This window comes from Triturus cristatus, chromosome 5_1 (assembly GCF_964204655.1).
Source record: "Triturus cristatus chromosome 5_1, aTriCri1.1, whole genome shotgun sequence".
Lineage (NCBI taxonomy): Eukaryota > Metazoa > Chordata > Amphibia > Caudata > Salamandridae > Triturus > Triturus cristatus.
In genome coordinates, this window is record NC_140587.1 from 241,119,392 (window position 1) to 241,139,870 (window position 20,479).

Sequence of the window (20,479 nt, forward strand, 5' to 3'; positions counted from 1 at the left end):
GCTGTAGAATGCAGCACACATTGAAAGAGGAAAAAACGAGGAGAAATGAAAACATTTCTCATCGTTGCGTCTCCCTACGCCTCCCTAGGGAGGCGTAGCATTCACATGCATTTCCAGATTTACGAATCCTCGTAGATCTGGAAATTTGTCTTGTTCCATGGGTGTCATGTGGGAACACCCACTGCAACACCCATGGAACGCCCCTTTCACGCAAAGTGGTGCGTGTAAAGGGGCCATATTTACAAGGACAGGAAAAGCTACACAGGGTGGCTTTTCCTGTCCTTGTAAATATGGAGCAGGAGAATATGCCACCCGTACGTCACAAAAAGTGACATACTGGTGGTGCAGAGGGCTTGTAAATCTGCCCCAGGGTTTCTCTTAAAAAGCCTAAAATAAAGTCAAGCAGAAGTGGAAAACTCACCAAATTTAGAGGGCACCTCGACTTTGACATTGAATGTAGAAAGGTAGCTGCTCTGCCTTTGGCTAGGTATGTACTATATAAATATTACATGCATACATAAATACATACATACATAGACATGCCACAGCTAAGGTGCATGTTCCCGTGTAAATGGACATGCATGTTGTGTTCGCCATACCAGAAGCTTTTGGGAATAGTACTGACTCCAACCATCAACCCTCTATTTTTTCTATGTTAGATGTGACTTTGGCCTACCATCAGATCGATTTGTTTAGAAGAACAATGGATCTAACAATGTTCATCATGCCTATTGGTATAAACAGGTTTGTTGCAATGCCGTTTGGACTGAGATCAGCTGCTTTGGTTTTTCTGATGAGAATGAGAGATTTATTTGGAGATAATTTAGTAGTGCAGTTTTTTCAAGAAGGCAATTTTCCTTCTGGTAGTTTCAAAAAGGAGCATGATGACAGAGTCAGAAAGATTCTTTCAATTCTAAAGGAGAATAAATTGACCTTAAGGGAAGAGAAGTGCAAGCTTAGAAGTAATGAGATTACATGATCCTGTGAATGGATGGAAGCCCAAGGAAAACTTACTTCAGACCATAAACAAGATGCCAAGTCCAGAGTAATAGGATGATGTTTTCAGACTTCTAGGTATGAATGAGTTTCACACCACATTCATAAAGAATGTTGCCATCAAACCGGAAGGTTTGGCCCACATCTTGGGAAAGGTGGTGATTTCAAATTGTCTGAAGTGTCTAAAGTAGAATGGTTGAACATTAAAGATTGAATTATGAATGCTCCTGATTTACAGAGTTTAATACCATGTGTTAAATGTGACAAGGGCCAGTTGGCTGACCTCCTGTGTGGCGAAAGTGGCACAATTAGATTCAAGGGGTGCCTTTTTCTTGAAATACCCAGCTGACCAGTGGCAAATGGACCTGACCTGGACTTTTCTGTTGGCCTCTGCCTGGCACCCTGAGAGTTTCTAAGTGCCACCTGTGATGATGTTGGGCCTTAGAAGGGTACTACTGTGGTTTTTTGGGCACCAGATAAAAGTTTGGAAAGTTTTGAATTTGATGGGAGTTAGAACAGTTTTAGAGAGAAATCTCAAAAGCTCCAGATCTCCTACATGGTGCTTCAAGTATCTGGCATTCATTTCCAAAGTGATGGCAAAAATGTCAGGGGGTCCAGCTCATGGAGGTATTTTCCCTTTCTTTATTGAGACTTTAAATAAATGTCAACACTTTAATTCAGAAAAGTGACAACGTCTTTTTCTGAAGTGGAATTTTGAAACCTTTCTGAAACTTTTCTACTTTTATATTATCTACTGGGACCAATCCACTTATTGTATCCAACCAGGGCTCCACGGTTGTCGGCTTCAAATTGCATGCAGGTCCTGGTTTACTGCCCCCATAGACAACCATGCTTTCTGGTGTTATTTCTAATTAAAACTTAAAAAAATCATATCTTCTATTTCTCTTAAAGAATGTTTGTTGTTTTGGTGTCATTGTGTTCATTAAATGTTACTCTATTTTCTAATTCTGTTTGGGATTTTTATTGTTTGGTGTTTTTACCTTATTACTGTTTTCTATAGTGCAGAAATACGCTATTCATTGATCTAAGTTAAGCCTGTCTGCTCTGTCCCAGAGCTAAAAGTGGTCGAGCTCAGGGTAATTTAGTTAATTTGAGGGTTCACCCTGACAGTGCTATTATTTCTTGAGGTGGGCAGTCATCCACCCCAAATATTAATCCACTTTCTTACAGTTTCTATGTTGTCTTTGTATTCATTCTGTTTTTAAGTGTTCCATTAGAAGGGAGGTGTGCGATATCTTTGCTAGCAGTCTAGTGTTGGTGGAGTGTGGAATGTGTTGGTGGAATGATGAAGTGGGTGTATGAGAGAATGGTGGCAAGGATTCTGGTGGTGACAATTGACAAGAGGCAAAGATGGAAGGAGCCTTTTTAAGAATTTAACGTGACCTGCTTTCTATCAGCGTTTTCCTATCTCTTCTGTCCATGAGGGAGTCGAACAAACATGGCCTTTTTGCAAGGTAATTATTTCCATTCTCAAAATTGAGCTGGGTGGGCATTGCAGACGACATATAACCCTGGCCCGTGCATACAGTGCTGTTGGAAAAATAACCTGACTTCGTCAAAAGTTTTTAAAAGTTAGCAAGTGCCAGATGTTCATCAAATTCCAACTCTTTAACTCGCATCACATTTTGTTCTACATTTACATCGGTCAGATATGAGGAAACAGCGCTGCTGTGACGTTAGATGTGTTGTGGACGGAAACACTCTCTGGGTCTTCGGCCTTTCAGCCATCTGACCGACAAGACAAACATCCCATCTCAACAAAGATTGTGTGCCCAGCCAGAGTATGGCTATACAAAGTTCTGTTGGCCAAAAACCAGCGCGAGGACAATGGGAGCCTGGGGGGCAGCCGAGCACAGCGAGGTCTGCCCCCCGGGCAGATTGGGAGGGGGGAGGGGGGGAGTGGCCGGAGCGGCCATTTTGTAAATATTGGGCTATATTTGGGGATAGCCCAAATGTAGCCCAAAATCCTGAAAAGTAGCCCAAGGGGTATTTAGGGCGTTTCTGCGCTTTCCCAGCCACCATTTTAGGCTTGGTGACCTGGTGGCTGGGAGCGCTAGTCTAAAAGTTTTTGCTGTGTAGGCCTTAGCATTGTGTGGCGATCGCAATCGTACCTGAGGTGATGGCAGGCGGAGATTATAAGGTGTTGGAGGCGATACGGCTCTTGAGTGAGGCAGGGAGGTTGGATCTCCTCGTTCAGGACGCGACGTGGACGGGGCGCCCCGGGAGGCGCGCGTCCGCGGGGGTGGCAGCCACCGTCGCGGCATGTTCGCCCCCCGGGAGGACGAGGGGCGGATCGGTGAGTGGCAGGGGCTGCGCGTATATAAGGAGCGCGGCTTCTGGGAGTGCGGCGTCAGCGGATGTGGGCGCGGGCGGGGCGGAGGCTGAGCATGGGCGTGGCAGAGCGCCTTGGCGGGGGAGAGCGTCGGGTGCCCGCCTACCGAGGCCTAAATCTTGTGATGGCCGCTCCTCAGGCAGGGGAGTGGCCGGGGTGAGGACGACGGCGGGAGCGCGAGGACGCTCGTGTGAGGCCCGCGCCTCTGACCGGGGAGCGGCTCGGGGAGCGCTGGGGTTGGCGGAGTGGCAGGAGTGGGGTGGGGTGCAAGGGGGAGAGCACGGGGCAGGCGTATTATCGGCGGAGATATCTCGGGGTAGCGTGGGGCGGAGAAGCGCTGCCCCGCTGTCTGGGGCACGAGGGGAGGGTGCAGAGGGCAGCGGCCAGGGGTCCCGTACTTTGGGGACGAGCATGCCCGAGAGGGGCTCGCGGCGGGAGTTTTAGAGGGGACGTACGGCTGGCAGGGGCCACGCGCCTGGAAGTGGTGTGGGCCCCAGTGGGGAGCGGAGCACGAGTGGACAGGGGGCGCCCGCGGGAACGAAGGGGATGGCTGGGGGGACGCTCGGTTTGGGTGGACTTGAACAAGCGGATGGGGCAAGGGGTGGCCTGCGCACGTCGGGGGGGGAGGGGACAGGCGGACAAGGGCAATGAAGGGGGTGCAGCAGGGGGGGATCCCCGGTGCTGTTTGACTCGGAGGGCAGCGAGAGGGACTGGGAAGGCCTGGACATCTTTGAGTCCTGGGCGGAGGGGTTGGGGGGGCGTCCGGGGCAGGAGAAGTAGGCGAAGGGCCGGGGGGCACGGCGCTGGGGTGGGGCGGGGCGGGGAGTGGTGGGGCGACGGAGGGACGGGTGTCTGGGGGTTGGGAGGGAAACGCGGAGGGGGTCGGGCCGAGCGGACAGGGGGCGGGGGGGTCCGGTGAGTGGGAGTGGAGCGACGGAGAAGGCAGAGACGGTGCGGAGGGGGAAGTCGTGGATATGAGCGCGGTGGGAAAGGCGTGGGTCGCGGAGGCGTTGGGGGCAGGTAAGCGGGGATGGGATGGTAGTAGGAAAGGAGGTAGGCCCAGCACACCAGACCATTCCTTTTCTTTTCAGGAGGTGGAATGACAGCTTGAACGTCGCGGGGTGCCGGACTTGGTAGGGCTGGGAGCGGCTCGACGGCACCAAGGAGAAGGGAGGGTGGAGCCTTGGGCGGCGTATCCTGTACCGGCGAGGGATCCCGGCGCGGCTGGCATAAGTAGGCCCGTTACGGGCTCGCCAGCCCCAACACCCACGGGGTCACAGCGCCCCGGGGGCATCGGCAGAGGAGCACCGCAGGGGAGAATGTTGGTTTACCACTCAAGCAGTTGGCACCACCAGCGGGGAGCGCTGGGGGTGCAGGGCAGGAGGAATTGGATTATGATGAAGATAGTATGGAAGAAGGGGAGTTGCGTGATGTGGGGGATGGTAGGGACGGGGGGCGAGTAATGTTGTGGCTAGTTTCTTGCAGGTGTCACGACGCCAGGCGCGGCCCACGGGTCGGACATCAAGGTGGGAAAGCAGCTCGGCCCCCAGGACAGGACGCCGGGAGGAGCGGCAGACGGAGACACTGGTGCCAGGTAAAAAACATTTGCTCGGGCGCCCAGTGATGGTTTCAAGAGGGGTGGGGGGCTGGGGAGGAGGGGGGGGTCGGGGGGAGGTTGCGCAAGGGAGTGTATGTGGTGGATGTGGCAGTGGGCACGGAAGGCACAGGCAAGGGAGACGATGGTAAGACCACTAAGGGTGTGACGGACGAGAAAGAGATAGTTGACGCAAAGACAGGGGAGGTGGAGACGAAATTGGAAAGCAAGGAATTGAAGATCAAACGGTTACCGTATATGGGGGTAAAAAAGCCCTTGGGGGCGCATTTGATGTTGGCAACGAAGGAGAGGATTTGGAAAGGGGAATATGTGGAAATGCTCAAACTCCTTCACAGGGAGGTTAGGGCAAAGGAGGGCTCTAAGGAGGAGGAATTCGAGTTGGCTAAGAGGCCTAAGGTACCTCTGACGATAGAGAACTGGACAGCGGCTTTTCTCATATACGCCAGTGTGTACTGTGAGAAGTTTCCGGAGAGGTCAGTGGCCATGTTTAAATACATGGACGTCATTCGGAAGGCGCAAATTACAGGGGGTGGATATACCTGGGCTCAGTACGATGAGGAATTCCAGGCGCGCATGGCGTGGGATACAGAGGCAAAGTGGGGAGAGCTGGACACAGATCTGTGGCAGCATACGATGGGGCTCGCGGGGTCGGGGGGGGTCGGGGGGAGGTTGCGCAAGGGAGCGTACGTGGTGGATGTGGCAGTGGGCACGGAAGGCACAGGCAAGGGAGACGATGGTAAGACCACTAAGGGTGTGACGGACGAGAAAGAGACAGTTGACGCAAAGACAGGGGAGGTGGAGACGAAATTGGAAAGCAAGGAATTGAAGATCAAACTGTTACCGTATGTGGGGGTAAAAAAGCCCTTGGGGGCGCATTTGATGTTGGCAACGAAGGAGAGGATTTGGAAAGGGGAATATGTGGAAATGCTCAAACTCCTTCACAGGGAGGTTAGGGCAAAGGAGGGCTCTAAGGAGGATGAATTCGAGTTGCCTAAGAGGCCTAAGGTACCTCTGATGATAGAGAACTGGACAGCGGCTTTTCTCATATACGCCAGTGTGTACTGTGAGAAGTTTCCGGAGAGGTCAGTGGCCATGTTTAAATACATGGACGTCATTCGGAAGGCGCAAATTACAGGGGGTGGATATGCCTGGGCTCAGTACGATGAGGAATTCCAGGCGCGCATGGCGTGGGATACAGAGGCAAAGTGGGGAGAGCTGGACACAGATCTGTGGCAGCATACGATGGGGCTCGCGGGGTCGGGGAAGACGATTTTTACGGCCAGCGGGCTACCGCTCGTGTATCAGCCCTTTCGAGGGGGTCCCACCCGAGGGGGGTGGGTGGAGCCGGCAAGGGGACGTCAGGAGAGAAGGGTGCGTGCTGGGACTATAATAAAGGACTATGCACAGGGGAGTATTGCCGTTTTCGACACTTATGCTCGGGATGCGGCAAGCGACATTCGTTGGTCAAGTGTTGGGGGGCTCAGGGTCAGTCGCACGGCAGTCAGCAGTGGCAGTCCGGAGCCTTTAAGGCTGGGGGCCAGCAGCAGTCACAGCAGGTGGGAGGGGGGAGGGGGGCTAAGGGGCCTGGGCCAAAGGGCTCATACTCCGGTTAAGGTGGAGAATTTGGTGGGGGCTCTCGGGGGTTATCCGGACAGGGAGGCGGCAGAGCAGCTGCGGTGGGGGTTTCTGGACGGGTTCAGGTTGGGGTACGAGGGTCCTTGGGTCCGGAGGTGGGCGGACAATTTGAGATCGGCACGGGAGCACCCACAGGTGGTACAAGCGAAATTGGATAAGGAGGTACAGGAGGGCCGCATGGCGGGACCCTTTCAGGATTGGCCGTTGCCTAATTTGATTGTGTCACCTATTGTGCCCAAGAAAGAGTTGGGTCCGTTCCGCCTGATACAGCATTTGTCATGGCCAGAAGGTGGGTCGGTCAATGACTTTATTGCAGAAAGTGCGGCCACTGTGTCTTACTCATCTGTTGATGTGGCTATGTCACTGGTGGTGACCGCGGGCGCAACAGCGCAGATGGCAAAGTGCGATATAAAGTCGGCTTTCCGGCTGCTGCCAGTCCATCCAGATGACTGGGATCTGTTGGGCATACAATTCGGCGGTCACTGGTATGTGGACAAAGCATTGCCGATGGGCTGCTCCATGTCTTGCGCACTCTTTGAATGTTTCAGCACGTTCCTACAATGGTTGTTTACGGAATGGACGGGTCACCAAGGCGTGACACATTACTTGGATGACTTCTTTTTTGTCGGCACCTCAGACTCCGCGGACTGCCAGAAGGCTCTGGACAGTTTCCATGAGATCATGGGGGACATAGGCGTGCCGCTGGCCCCGGAGAAAACGCAGGGTCCCAGTACGGCATTGGCTTTTCTAGGCATTGAACTGGATTCCGTTCTGATGGAGGCGCGCCTCCCGGCGGATAAAAAGCAAAACATGTTGGAGCTGCTGACCAGTGTGTTGGCACGACAGAAGGTGACGGTCAGGGATATCCAAGTGTTGCTGGGACATCTCAATTTTGCCTGTAGGGTGGTCAGAGTAGGGCAGACTTTTTGTAGGAGACTGGGGAGAGCGTTGGAGGGGCAGAAGCCTCCACACCATCATGTGCGGCTGTCAGCCGGGGTGAGGGAGGACTTGAGGATGTGGCAGTTTTTCCTGCAGCAGTTTAACGGGGTGCCTTTGCTGAGAGAGGTGGACATGGTGTGGGACGTGCAGATTTTCTCGGATGCAGCAGGGAGCAAGGGGTTTGGGCTGTATTGGCAGGGGAGGTGGTGTGCAGAGCCCTGGCCCGAGGAATGGCTGGAGGGAGGCAGGAGCATTGCCTTCTTGGAATTCTTCCCCTTAGTGATGGCGGTCACGCTCTGGGGGGTTTTGTTAGCCCACAAGAAGGTCACGTTCAGGATTGACAACATGGCGGTGGTGCAGGTTGTCAACAGGCAGTCGGCGCGGGACGCGCAGGTGCTCAAGTTGTTGAGGGTTTTTGTGCTGGGATGTTTGAGACATGATATGGCGTTTTGCGCGGTGCATGTGCCTGGAGTGAACAATGACATTGCGGATGCCTTGTCTCGTTCACAGTGGGGGAGATTCCGTGGGCTCGCCAAGGACGCGGACGTGAACCCGACCAGAATGCCGAGCCAACTATGGGAAGTAGGCAATACAGGATGCTACAATTGGTTCTAGGCTCTTTAGAGCAGTCTACGAGGCTGGCATACCGGGCGGCGTGGGAAGAGTTTGTTCGTTCAGGGGCGAAGTGGCGGGCGTCCGGGGTGGAGAGACGGGAGGATGTCGTGCAATTCATACTGGACCTGGTTGAGAAAGGGCTGACGAAGGTGACGATAGTTGGCAAGTTGGCGGGGTTTGCTTTTGTCGGGAAGTTGCTGTGGGGCTACGCGCCATCCGCAGGGGAGCTGGGGGCTCGGATTTTGGAAGGCTGGGCGCGGGAATGTGGGAGCATTGCTCGGGTATGGAAACCACTGTCATGGGAGCTGTTAGACGGGGTGATGGGGGTCCTGCCCGAGGTGTGTTGGGATGAAGGGGAGGCCATACTGTTTTCCACGCTCATGTCCTGGATGTTTTTCGGGGCCTTTCGGGTGTTGGAATTATTGGGGTCACGAGGGGAGCGGGGCCTGGCTTGGGTTGAGGTCTCTTTTGGGGAGCAGGTAGTGAGTGTTTGGCTCAGGAAGGCGAAAACAGACCAAAAGTGTCGGAGAAAATGGGTTGCTCTGAAGAGAGGGCGCTCGCCGTTGGTTTGTCCTTTTCGGTGGGGTATGCGGTGGAAAGCATGCTCTGGAGGGCTGGGGGACATGGTTTTTTCCCATTGGCAGGGGCGGGGCATTAAAGCTTCGCAATTACTGGCAGTGCTGCGTAAAGCACTTAGGAGACTGGGGGTCGAGGAGAAGGGTTTTGGCACGCATTCTTTCCGAATTGGGGCGGCGCCGGAGGCACATGCGAGGTGATGGGGCAGCGGGGACATTATGAAGTTGGGGAGGTGGTCATCGAATTGCTATCAGCGTTATGTGCGCAGCGAAACAGGGGGCGGGTTACTATAAAAAAAAAAAAGGGGAAACTGAACAAAATAGGTTTCAGTTGGGGTGTGGCTTGGTTTTCATTCTTGTTTTTCTTTTCAGGTTCGGTCATGGGACCCCGCGCCAGAGAAATGTCCATTTGGATTGTGGGGCATTCGTTTGTGAGGCGGGCGCAAATCCAGGCACAGGAGAGCTATTTTGGGGAGCGTTTGGGGTTCAATACAGATTTGTTCTCTGTGGGGTGGAGGGGTAGGGGCGGCATGCGCTGGAAGGAATTGGTGCCGGTGTTGAACGGGATTTTAAGAGCGGGTCGGTGCCCGGATGTGTTGGTGCTCCATTTGGGAGAGAATGACAGGGTCAGGGAGACGGGTTTGGCGCTGATGCGGGCAATGAAAAAAGACTTGGGGTTGATTAAGGAGAGATGGGCTGGTTGTTCCATTGTTTGGACTGAATTTGTCCCCCGGAGGAGTTGGAGGGGGGCGGTGAACCCGGGTGCAGTGGATAAGGCGAGGAGAAAGCTTAATACGGAGATGGTGAGGTTCTGTCGGCATTTGGGGATAGGCCGCTTGGCACATAAGGACATCCGTTATGATGCGCAAGAGATGTTCAGGGATGATGGGGTGCACTTGTCGCAGATGGGGATGGACCTGTATCTTTTGGAGTTGAGGGAGGTGTTGGCACGATTGCTAGGGGTTTACAGGCGCTAAGTTTTTACCGGGTTCCGCGGGGTGGCAGAAAAAAGGGAGGAAGATGCGTAGCCGCCTACACTTCCCCCTTTCTGCTGGGTGGCGGGGTGGTTGACAGTTGGCCGGGATTGGATAGAGTTTGTTGTTATAGGTTTGGTAATTTGGGTCCAGGGACAGGTAAAGGGTATCCAGGTTGGATAAGTTTAGATTAGAGGTTGGATAGTTACAGTTGCACAGAAGGCAGGTAGGGGTTACGGTCAGGGGAGTTTGGGAGTTGGAAAGGCTACATGGTGTAGGATTGGGTTATATGTTGGTTATGGAATGTTATGTTGTATTTTGGGGGATGGGGGAACTGATTTGGGGATCGTAGGGGTGGGGGAAGAAACAAGGGGTCAGGAAGTTATTGTATAGCGAGGTTTTAGTTTTGTAAGGCAGTGGCCAAGGAGTCTAAATTGTAATATGCACCTGTTTCAATAAAGCGGCCTTTTTCACACACAATAAAAGTGGTCTGGTGTCGGCTTGCCCCCCCTCCCCCCTTAATCTCCCAATGGGAGCCTGGGGGGCAGCCGAGCACAGCGAGGTCTGCCCCCCGGACAGATTGGGAGGGGGGAGGGGGGGAGTGGCCGGAGCGGCCATTTTGTAAATATTGGGCTATATTTGGGGATAGCCCAAATGTAGCCCAAAATGCTTTCCCAGCCACCATTTTAGGCTTGGTGACCTGGTGGCTGGGAGCGCTAGTCTAAAAGTTTTCCCTCCCACCCACCCTAATATTTAGGGGATGAGGGGGCGTTAGTTGAGGGGCGTTGGATTGCGAATAGGAATTATGGCGGGCAGCATTTGTTGGAACAGGTACATAGGGGCAGTTTGATGTATTGTCGCTTGGAACAGGTGCAAGCGGGGTGGTTGACAGTTGGCCGGGATTGGATAGAGTTTGCTGATATAGGTTTGGTAATTTGGGTCCAGGGACAGGTAAAGGGTATCCAGGTTGGATAAGTTTAGATTAGAGGTTGGATAGTTACAGTTGCACAGAAGGCAGGTAGGTGTTACGGTCAGGGGAGTTTGGGAGTTGGAAAGGCTACATGGTGTAGGATTGGGTTATATGTTGGTTATGGAATGTCATGTTGTATTTTGGGGGATGGGGGAACTGATGTGGGGATCGTAGGGGTGGGGGAAGAAACAAGGGGTCAGGAAGTTATTGTATAGCGAGGTTTTAGTTTTGTAAGGCAGTGGCCAAGGAGTATAAATTGTGATATGCACCTGTTTCAATAAAGCGGCCTTTTTCGCACACAATAAATGTGGTCTGGTGTCGGCTTGCCCCCCCTCCCCCCTTAATCTCCCAATGGCAGCGTGGCTTTAGCCAGGAAAGAAATATAAAACATGTCTCTCCTTCATTACCTAACCCTAACGTTTCCAGTTGTACGAAGCATCTTGTTTTTAATGCACCCCTTCCCACTACTTCTTCTGCTGTTTCCCCTTCTGATGCGGTATTAGCTGGCTGGCATACAGTGTATTTCAAATGAAATAAAAACATGTATTATGCGGCTAATAAATCTGCCAAACCCAAAATAAAAAGCCAGGGCGGTGCTGAATATCTCACAGCTAATATTGGCCCACTTGAAATCTGAATTTCGGATTTTAACCAAAGGGGAACACAATCGAGCAGTAGTCTGTCTGCATTCTTAGATGTGGTGGGCTTCAGAATTCTCTGCTGCAAGTTATTTATTGTGCAGGATGGTTCGACAGCTACACTTTGGGTGATGACGCTCACTTAAAATGTGATCAAAACTACATTTCTCAGAATTAAATATATTTTTGTCTAAACCGTCAGAACTGGCAGGCGGTGCCAAAATGAGGTGGGGAACCTTGGTAACTATTTCATTGTGTGGCAGAAGAAAAATAATTCACAGTGACAATTCAAGTGGCACCATCCGTGAGACTAGATTCACACTGTTTACAGCGGGAAAGAGAACTGAGGTAGAGAATCAGGGAAAGAGTGTGAAGAGCAAGGGGCCATATTTATAATAAAATGGCGCAGTGCGGTGCTGCAAGTAATTTGGCTCCGCCAAGCTGCGTCATTACACAAATTCAAGGATGCGCCCTCTTTAAAAGAATATTGTGCGCCTCGGTGCTCTCCCCTGCGCTCGCTCTAAAACAGCAGCCCTGCGCCAACACAGGCACCTTTACACCATGTGCAAGGGCGCCTGCGTTGCAGGCATGATTGTGTTTTGTGCAGGAAAGGGCACCTTCCTGCACAAAAACAATCATCAATGGCGTTTTGCTCCTTCTATGTTTGCTGTAGAATGCAGTACACATAGAAAGCGCAAAAAACAAGGAGAAATATAAGTATTTCTACTCATCGCGCCACTTTAATGCCTCTCCTGGAAAGGTGTTAGTTTTTGGCACTGCCTCAGATTTACAAATCCTTGTAAATCTGGGGCAGTGTCAAAAAGCCACAGGCGCTGCGTGGGAACAGCGACAGCAACACCCATGACACACACCTTTGACGCAGAGTATTGCATGAAAGAGGACCATATTTACAAGGTCGGGTAAACCCACGTAAATTGGCTTTGCATGGCCTTGTACTTATGGGCCAGTACACAGCGCCACTGGAGCATTAAAATAAGTGACACTGTAGTGGTGCTCGGGGCTTGTAAATGTGCCCCAAGGAGTGTTGGCGCTGAAAAGGGCTAGAGATGGCTATTGGGGTAACAAGAAGCAAAATTGACAATGGACTAGAATAATAGTGACCATGTTGGAAAATTGAGCAAATTCAAGATCCCAGTATCCGCGAAAAAAGACATTGCTGAGTGTTACATGTTCACCCCAAGACCACAGAAGACAACATAAGAGACAGCATTGCGAGTACTTGTGTCAACTATGATAAAGTCACATACAACCTTTCTCAACTTCTGGAGACAAAAGGTTGTACCTGTGTGCATGAAATTCTCAAAACCCAGTTGCGAGACGCTGCAAAGTGGCTGTTTACGTACTTTTAATCCATCAAAGAGTGTGCTTTTCTTCCTTTTGTTCTTACATCTTACCCCAATGCCAGGGCCATTCCCAGGGCTTTAAGTGTGTCATGTCCTCCAGGAAAGGACATTGTTATATAAGTAGGTCAGCGGTCTAGCTGATCCAGACAGAAATGAGATAGCAGGAACTTCCTGGGTGGAGACAGGAAGTACTGGTTTACCCTCTCACTACATTGAGGGAAGCAGAGAGAATAGGACGTGTGGAGAGTAGCTTTACATCAGTAGGCCATGTATAAAAGCTGAGAAATTAATAAAGATTAGTTAATAGCCTGATGCCAGGTGCTCTCTTTTATGCAGAGTGGTATGCTTGCCAGTGCTGTGAAGAGAAAACAATCCAGAACAGGACAACTGGCGACGAGGGTGGGATAGAAGATCACGCCTGCAGATAACGGAGGCAAGTAATATAAGAAAGTACCAGTGCTGAGGAAGCACAAATTACCTGCAGCTAGCAGGCAGCATTAAAGAAAAGCAGGAATTCTCTGAACTACAAGCCATGCATGCTGCAGCCGAGTAGCGGCCATTTTGAAGTCAGGCAAGTTGAGAGACAGTCCATTGAAGTCTATGGAGTGCCCATCTTGAAGTCAGGCATCCTAGGACAAATCCACTAAAATCAATGAGGCGGCCATATTGGAATCTGGCAATCCAAGCCTAACTCACTGAAGCCTACTGAGACAGCCATACTAAGAGCAGACACCAAGCCAGGTTGGCTTTTGAAAGGAATATACATAGCTGGGGGCATCAAAACTGGAACAGCTCTACAAGGAAAATGTGAAGCTGCCAGAAAGAATACAGTGATCACCTTTGAGTGAGCTTTCCCAAAATCAAAGAAAAACAACTATACGCAAGACCACTACCTGAAGAGGGCCTACAAATAATACATAAAGTATAGTGAGGATCGGAGGGTGGGCCGATGGTCCCCCGAACAAACAATTATACTTTATGGTTCTATTTGTTGTTCGAAGGCCACCTATGGTGCAGAAGTATGGGGTTTTGTAAACACCCAGCAATTACAGCGGGAGGAAAACAAATTTTTACGCTCAATCTTGAAAATACCACAGAGTACCCCAGCTGTAATAGCCCATAGAGAATTAGGGAGCCCATATTTAGAAGATTTGATTAAACTTAGACCCATCTTGGCATGGCTAAAAATCTGGTTAAATCCAGAGGCTACTCTAAGCAAACAAATTATAAGTGACTGTATGGGAAGGGACAAAAGCATGAGTATACCATGGCTGAAATATCTACTGACCAGTTTGGAAAACCTTGGCCGCAAGGATCTTTTTTTAAAACCGACAACGATCGTATCTCAAGACAAGTTGTTTATTAAGAGAGCTTTTTTGGCCCAGAGAACTACAAACAGAGCAGAGGTTGAAGGGATCAAATGTACTGTGAGTGCCTATAGCCTTGTAAAAAACACCGATGGAATGGAGCCGTATCTTTATCTTATGTATAACGCACAGGATAGATTTTTAATGTCTCGTTTTAGGCTCAATCTTTTACCTTATCTACTGGCTGACCCACCAGGTTTTATATTCCCAATTGAGCAGAAGGGTACCTGCGGCTGCGACAATAGGTCTCCGCAGGACACCCTTCATTTTGTACTTCTATGTCCCTTGTATTCAATGCCTAGGCGTAGATTTTTGGTAGGAATTTTAAAGCAAGCTAAATTAATACATGCTAAAGAGGCTCTAATCTTCTTGCAAAAAGCGGCTGACCCCTTGACATTATGTTGCATCATGAATTTTATTAAAGTTGCGGTGCGTTTAAGGGCAACTAGAGAGTAAGTTGGATTGTCATCATCACAATGAATTGTTTTGTCTAGCCTCCTTTTAACTATGTATGTAGCAGCAGTCAGGGTCTTGGTAATGATTTAATTGTATTTTTAACCGTTTGTATATATGTGCTTTTATGGTGTTTTTTAATCATCGAATAAAGAATGACTGACTGACTAGTGAGCAGTCTTGTGGCATTATCATACTAGCACATTCCACCATCATGTTGGTGGGAAATGAAACACAAAAATCTAACCCCTACATTGAAGTGCCACCCCCAGTGAGACAGACCAGCACCCAAGGTTTGGGTCCCAAATGGAACCGGTGGCTGGAGTCACTGGATGAATTTCTTGCAACAACCGGTGAGCGAAGAGACGAAAAACGTCTGCTACTACTACTTCAGCTGGTGGGGCATGAAGGCCGACGCCTAATCAGAACATTTTCAACAAAGGACACAGAGACATATGAAAAACTCAAAGAGACACTACGTGCCCATTTCAACACAAAGGAAGACGTGGATCAAGAACGCCTCATCTTCAACGCAGCACAGCAGGAACCAGGTGAATCATTAACAAATTTGATTACAAGGTTACAAAGTCTGGTACAATACTGCAATTTCAATACATTCACAAATGAGGAAGCAATTCGACTCAGGGTAATTGAGGGCTGTTCAATACCAGAGACAAAGTGCAAGATCCTTCAAAAGCAGCTTTCGCTAAAGGAAATCATTAGGAGTGCCAAACTGGAGAGCGGGCCAAAGCAAGAAAATTGCACCTCAATGCGAGAAAGGAAGACAAGTAAAATGAGATGTTTCTCATGTCAGTGAGTAAAGCCCAAGAAACCAATAGAGCCAGAAAGAGTATGGGCAAAGGCAGACCAGAGGCAAGATATCACGATAGACAAAGTGAAATGAAATACTCAGATTCAACAATACAAAAGGCAGTGGAGGATGGCAAGCAAAAGAAAGGGACATTCCGGGATTGTGACAGCCAAACTGAAATAACTTCAAGGAGTCATTCATCAAATTTTCCAGAATATTCTGAAGAAGCATCAAGCAGTGGGGCAGATCACACAAATGGAACAGACGACACCATGCCCAACAAGTGTGAAGAAAAAACAAACTACAGAAGATTGGGCAATTCACACCAACCCTGGAAACCGGTATACAAACACACCCGAGCCACCCACTGTTCATCGAACTTCTTAGACTTTTCTGAAGAAGCATCAAGCAGTGGGATATATCACACACATGACACAGACGACAATGCGCCTAACAAGCGAGACGAAGAAACAAAGCACATAAGACTGGGCAATTCACTCAGACACCGGAAACGGATATGCAAACGCACTCAAGACACCCGTGACAATATGGAGAGAACTGAGAGGAGACAATTAACATCACATGAGAAGAGCAGAGACAAAATGCACTGGTGCCAAACAAAAGAAATAAACACTCAGCTATCAAATTATCCCTCTGTTCCAAGAGTACATAAGACACTTCGAGAGATGTACCCAAAGAAACGTCCCAAAGACAGCTCAGACTCAAGGAGCAGTTCATCATAGTCCATCAGCTCAAGAGATTCACCAGTGAGAACACACCCAAAAAGACTTCCTCAAAAGAAATCAGAAGATTCATCTGATTCAGAAAGCATGTCTGCACAATCACTCAGGTCAACAGAATCAAGATCAAGAAAACGCCCATGCCGTCAATCACCCAAATGCACATTGGAATCAGAGAACGTTCTCCCCGTTCAGAGCAAAAGATCACATGCCGATGACTCAGAACAATCACTTACCCCACAACGCAACACGTCATGTCAGTTATATTCACATCGAGACATGAATAATATACCTTTACCTCTGATGGGGACAGCTCAGCTGACTCAAAGAGCTTGCAGAATAAGAACGAATGTATGGGACATTACCCAAAAATGTTGGGAAAAGGCTGTCTCATCACTCTGTAAGAAAGGCAGAAATGTGTTGACAGAGACATGTCATTCTCAAGGAAAGAGGGATGAGAAAGTAACATGCATATGTCCGGATAGTCAAAGACTTCAACATTCCCAAACGCAACTGGGAGTGGGTGAGGCAAACAGAACAAGTAATTGGGTCCCAGAGCCCTTGTTCTCGTGAAGCATCGAAACAACAAACACCTTTCTCAACAGAAACCTCACTCAACATCCACAGAGCTGACAAACCATTCAAGGAGCCCAAAGGATGCTCACCTCACCAACGAACACTCCCCGCAACAGACATCACCCGCAACATCTGCAGAACCACTCTCAACATTCGCAGAGCAAAGAAACCAACCACAGAGCCCCATTGATGCACTGAAGAGTTTGACTGAATTTCTTTGTAATTCGGGGGGGAGATGTCATGTCTTCTAAGAAAGGACATTGTTTTATAAGTAGGTCAGCAGAGCTAACAAACCAATCAAGGAGCCGACAGGATGCTCACCTCATTAACGAACACTCCCCGCAACAGACATCACCCTCAACATCCGCAGAACCACTCTCAACATTTGCGGAGCAAAGAAACCAACTACAGAGCCCAAAGGATGCACTGAAGAGATTGACTGAATTTCTTTGTAAGTGGGGAGGAGATGTCATGTCCTCCAGGAAAGGACATTGTTATATAAGTAGGTCAGCGGTCTAGCTGATCCAGACAGAAATTAGATGCCAGGAACTTCCTGGGTGGAGACAGAAAGTACTAGTTTTCCCTCTCACTACATTGAGGGAAGCAGAGAGAATAGGACGTGTGGAGAGTAGTTCCACATCAGTAGGCCATGTATAAAAGCTGAGAAATTAATAAAGATGAGTTAATAGTCTGATGCCAGGTGCTGTCTTTTATGCAGATCTGCTATGCTTGCCAGTGCTGTGAAGAGAAAACAATCCAGAACAGGACAAAGTGGTCCGGGTCTCACCGGTGCTGAGCCCCGGCAGTTTTTTAAAGCAGGCCTCGAAACGGGTCTCTATCTGGCTCTGTTTTGTGCCCTGGCACAGGCGGTCCGTTTTTTTCCAGACTGCTGTGACAGCAGGCACATCCATGTGCACATGCTCACACTGCTCACTTCTCAGTAGTGGAGAAGTTATGGCATGGCTCATGCCGGATGAGCATTGTAGGGGAAGGGAACTCCTCTAAAGAGAGTCATTTTCTCCTCTGGATTTCTCTCTGTTTTTGAAACTGAGGAGCAACATCATCGTCATCGTCGTGGTGTCACCAAGACTTTAACTGGAAGCTTTTTCAATATTATATACAAGCCATAGTTGCTGCTTATTTATCTTTTGCAACTAACAGCCATTGACCAAGCCAATAGTCTTGACTTGTATGTATGATGTTACTTGTTGTATCATATATCTGGATGCAATGACAGAAACAGCAAAATATAAGTGGGGGGGCACACTATGCTAAACACACATTTTTAGTTTATGTGTTTAAGCCACGCCCTTAATCACATTGGCCACACGCCTTTGAGAGACCCTCCAGTTTTTTCATCCCACTTAAAGCTCTGGCCATTCCTAAACCTTTGCACTATTGACCTGTTTGCGAACAAACACGTTTTTTACGCACCAAAATAAATCTGGATTGCCCACAAATAATAGCAAGCGAGGGACAAACCTAGCCTTTGAGACGAGAATTCTAACATTGTTGTGTCTGTCTAACCGAGACGTTATTGTTGTGAACATACAGCCTTCCTCGCGTTATGTGCCTCTGTCCATCGACGAGCACATGTTCTTTCTCATAGCACCTTTATCACAGGAAAAGATATTTCTTTTAAAGGCGGCAAAAGGTCAGGGCGCCTGCAGATACTTGTAGCTGCTGAAGGCTGAACATGAAGGGGCGACCCCGTCCCCGCCCTAGTAGCTGCGGCCTCCGCCCACAAGTTGCTGCCAGCATAAAAAATGTAAGGAAAAAAGGCTGCTTTGTTGGCAACCCAGAAGAGAGTATAAACAAAACAAAGACACGAGGAGTAAAGATACTTGCAACCAGGGATTAATTTGTTCTAAACTGCTATGCTAATTTCTGAGACTCGCGGCAACAGCAGCTTTGAGATTTAGGAGAGTTCATCATTTCCTACCTGCTAATGCTATAAATATATTCTTTGCTCCTTACGTCTAAACGGCTCATTTACAAGAGATTCTTCAAGGCGTGCGCTTCTAATTGGCTGGTCTGCACTATGGGCAAACTATTCTAGAGTCGATAAAACTTAACAGCTCTTCGAGGAGGAGTGCAATTATCTTATTAGGAAGTGACATTAAGTGCCTTTTGGTACACATTCAAGCAGGCGAGGCTGCAAATATTTGGTATGCAAACGGTACAGATGCAAAAGAAATGTATAAACATCATCACGTAACCATAGACTGATCCCCAGGGGGCCAAAACCTCGAGAGAAGGAGCGGCTGGTGCATCATGGCAGAGGTGAGGCTCAAAATTCTGCACTCTGTCTCGGGCTAGCCAGCCCCCGGGTCAAACTTTGACATCACACACAAGCAGACACCCGTACCTACATGGTTGCTGGTAGGCACACAAAGACATTCACACATGTAATCCTAAACACACAAACACACACTAAGGGGCATATTTACAAGATCTGTGCGCCACCGTGACATCACTTTTTGTGACTTTTGTTTGTGGCACACAGGGCTTAACCATATCTACAAGGCCACGTAAAGCAACCCTGCATGGCTTTTCATGGCCTTCTAGATTGGAATAAGACGACGCAGACTACGTCGCTGCCTTACCTTACTCTGCTTGAAAGAGGTGCTCCATGGGTTTCAACTCAATACCCATGGAATTTACTTAAATCTGGGGCAACGCCAAAACCTTTTGCCACCTTAGAGCAGTCATAACAATGAGAAATGTTTACATTTCTACTCGTTGTTTCCTCTTTCCACCTGTGCTGCATTCTGGCGCACACATAGAAAGAGGAAAACGCCTCTTATGATTGTTTTTGTGCAGGAAGGTGCACATTCCTACGTTAAAAAAATTTGTGCCAGTAACACACGCGTTGGCGCACGGCTGCGAAATGCGCACCGGTGCTGGCTGAAAGAACAGGAATGAACTGTATGATGTAAATACTGTGCATTGCTGTTCTTTTAAATTGGCATAGGGTAGCTCAGCAAAATTTTGCGCTATATAAAACTCCGGAAAAAAACTGATTTGCGACACGGCCCTATGGCAATTCTTTGTAAATTTGCCCCTTAGACTTTTATTCACAAAGACATATCTGAGTAGCAGCCAGAGGCAGACACGTAAGCTTCCACCCAATCAGAAGCTGGAATAGGGTTAAAGGTAGTGAGGCAGACCTTTTTATCTCTATTCCAGCTTCTGATAGGGCAGGAGGCATGTGACTGACAAGCCCTGAAGTTCCATTATTCAACATGCTGTAATGTGTGATGCTAGTGCTGCATTTCAGATATTTTTTGTGTATGTGTGAAGGCCAGGCTGTAACAACTCCCGCCTGACACATTTGCATACCAGGTAGCAGAGATCTCTTCTGCTGGCAAGGAAATAGTACAGCTTTTACATGCAAACGATCCATGAGATTGTTTGTTTTCACATAAAAGCTGTACTATGCCAAGCAGTAGTGGTTGAGGATTGACGCCCTGACACCACCTTAGGGGCAGCCGCTAATGCTCTTGAGCATTCCCTAGTGTTGAGAAGATTTGGATTGTGCTTTGTTTATCCTTTTCTATTTTTTTAATCACTCAGTTCAGTTCTCATTTGTTTCTCACAGTGCATTCTTTCCAGTACGATTGCACTGTCTACTTCACCTGTGATACATTCACCAAATAAATATGTACAAAACATACTTTATATTCAGCTACTTTACATTTTAAAAAACCTTAGAAATTGACCGAAAAAACAAAGGTTAAAGAGATGTTATTGTAACAACTTACTGTTTTAAATTAACAAAACAACTGGAATTACCCAATTATAGTTATCTCAAGCAACAATAACTTGTGATTTAAAGTAACTTCAATTCACACCCAA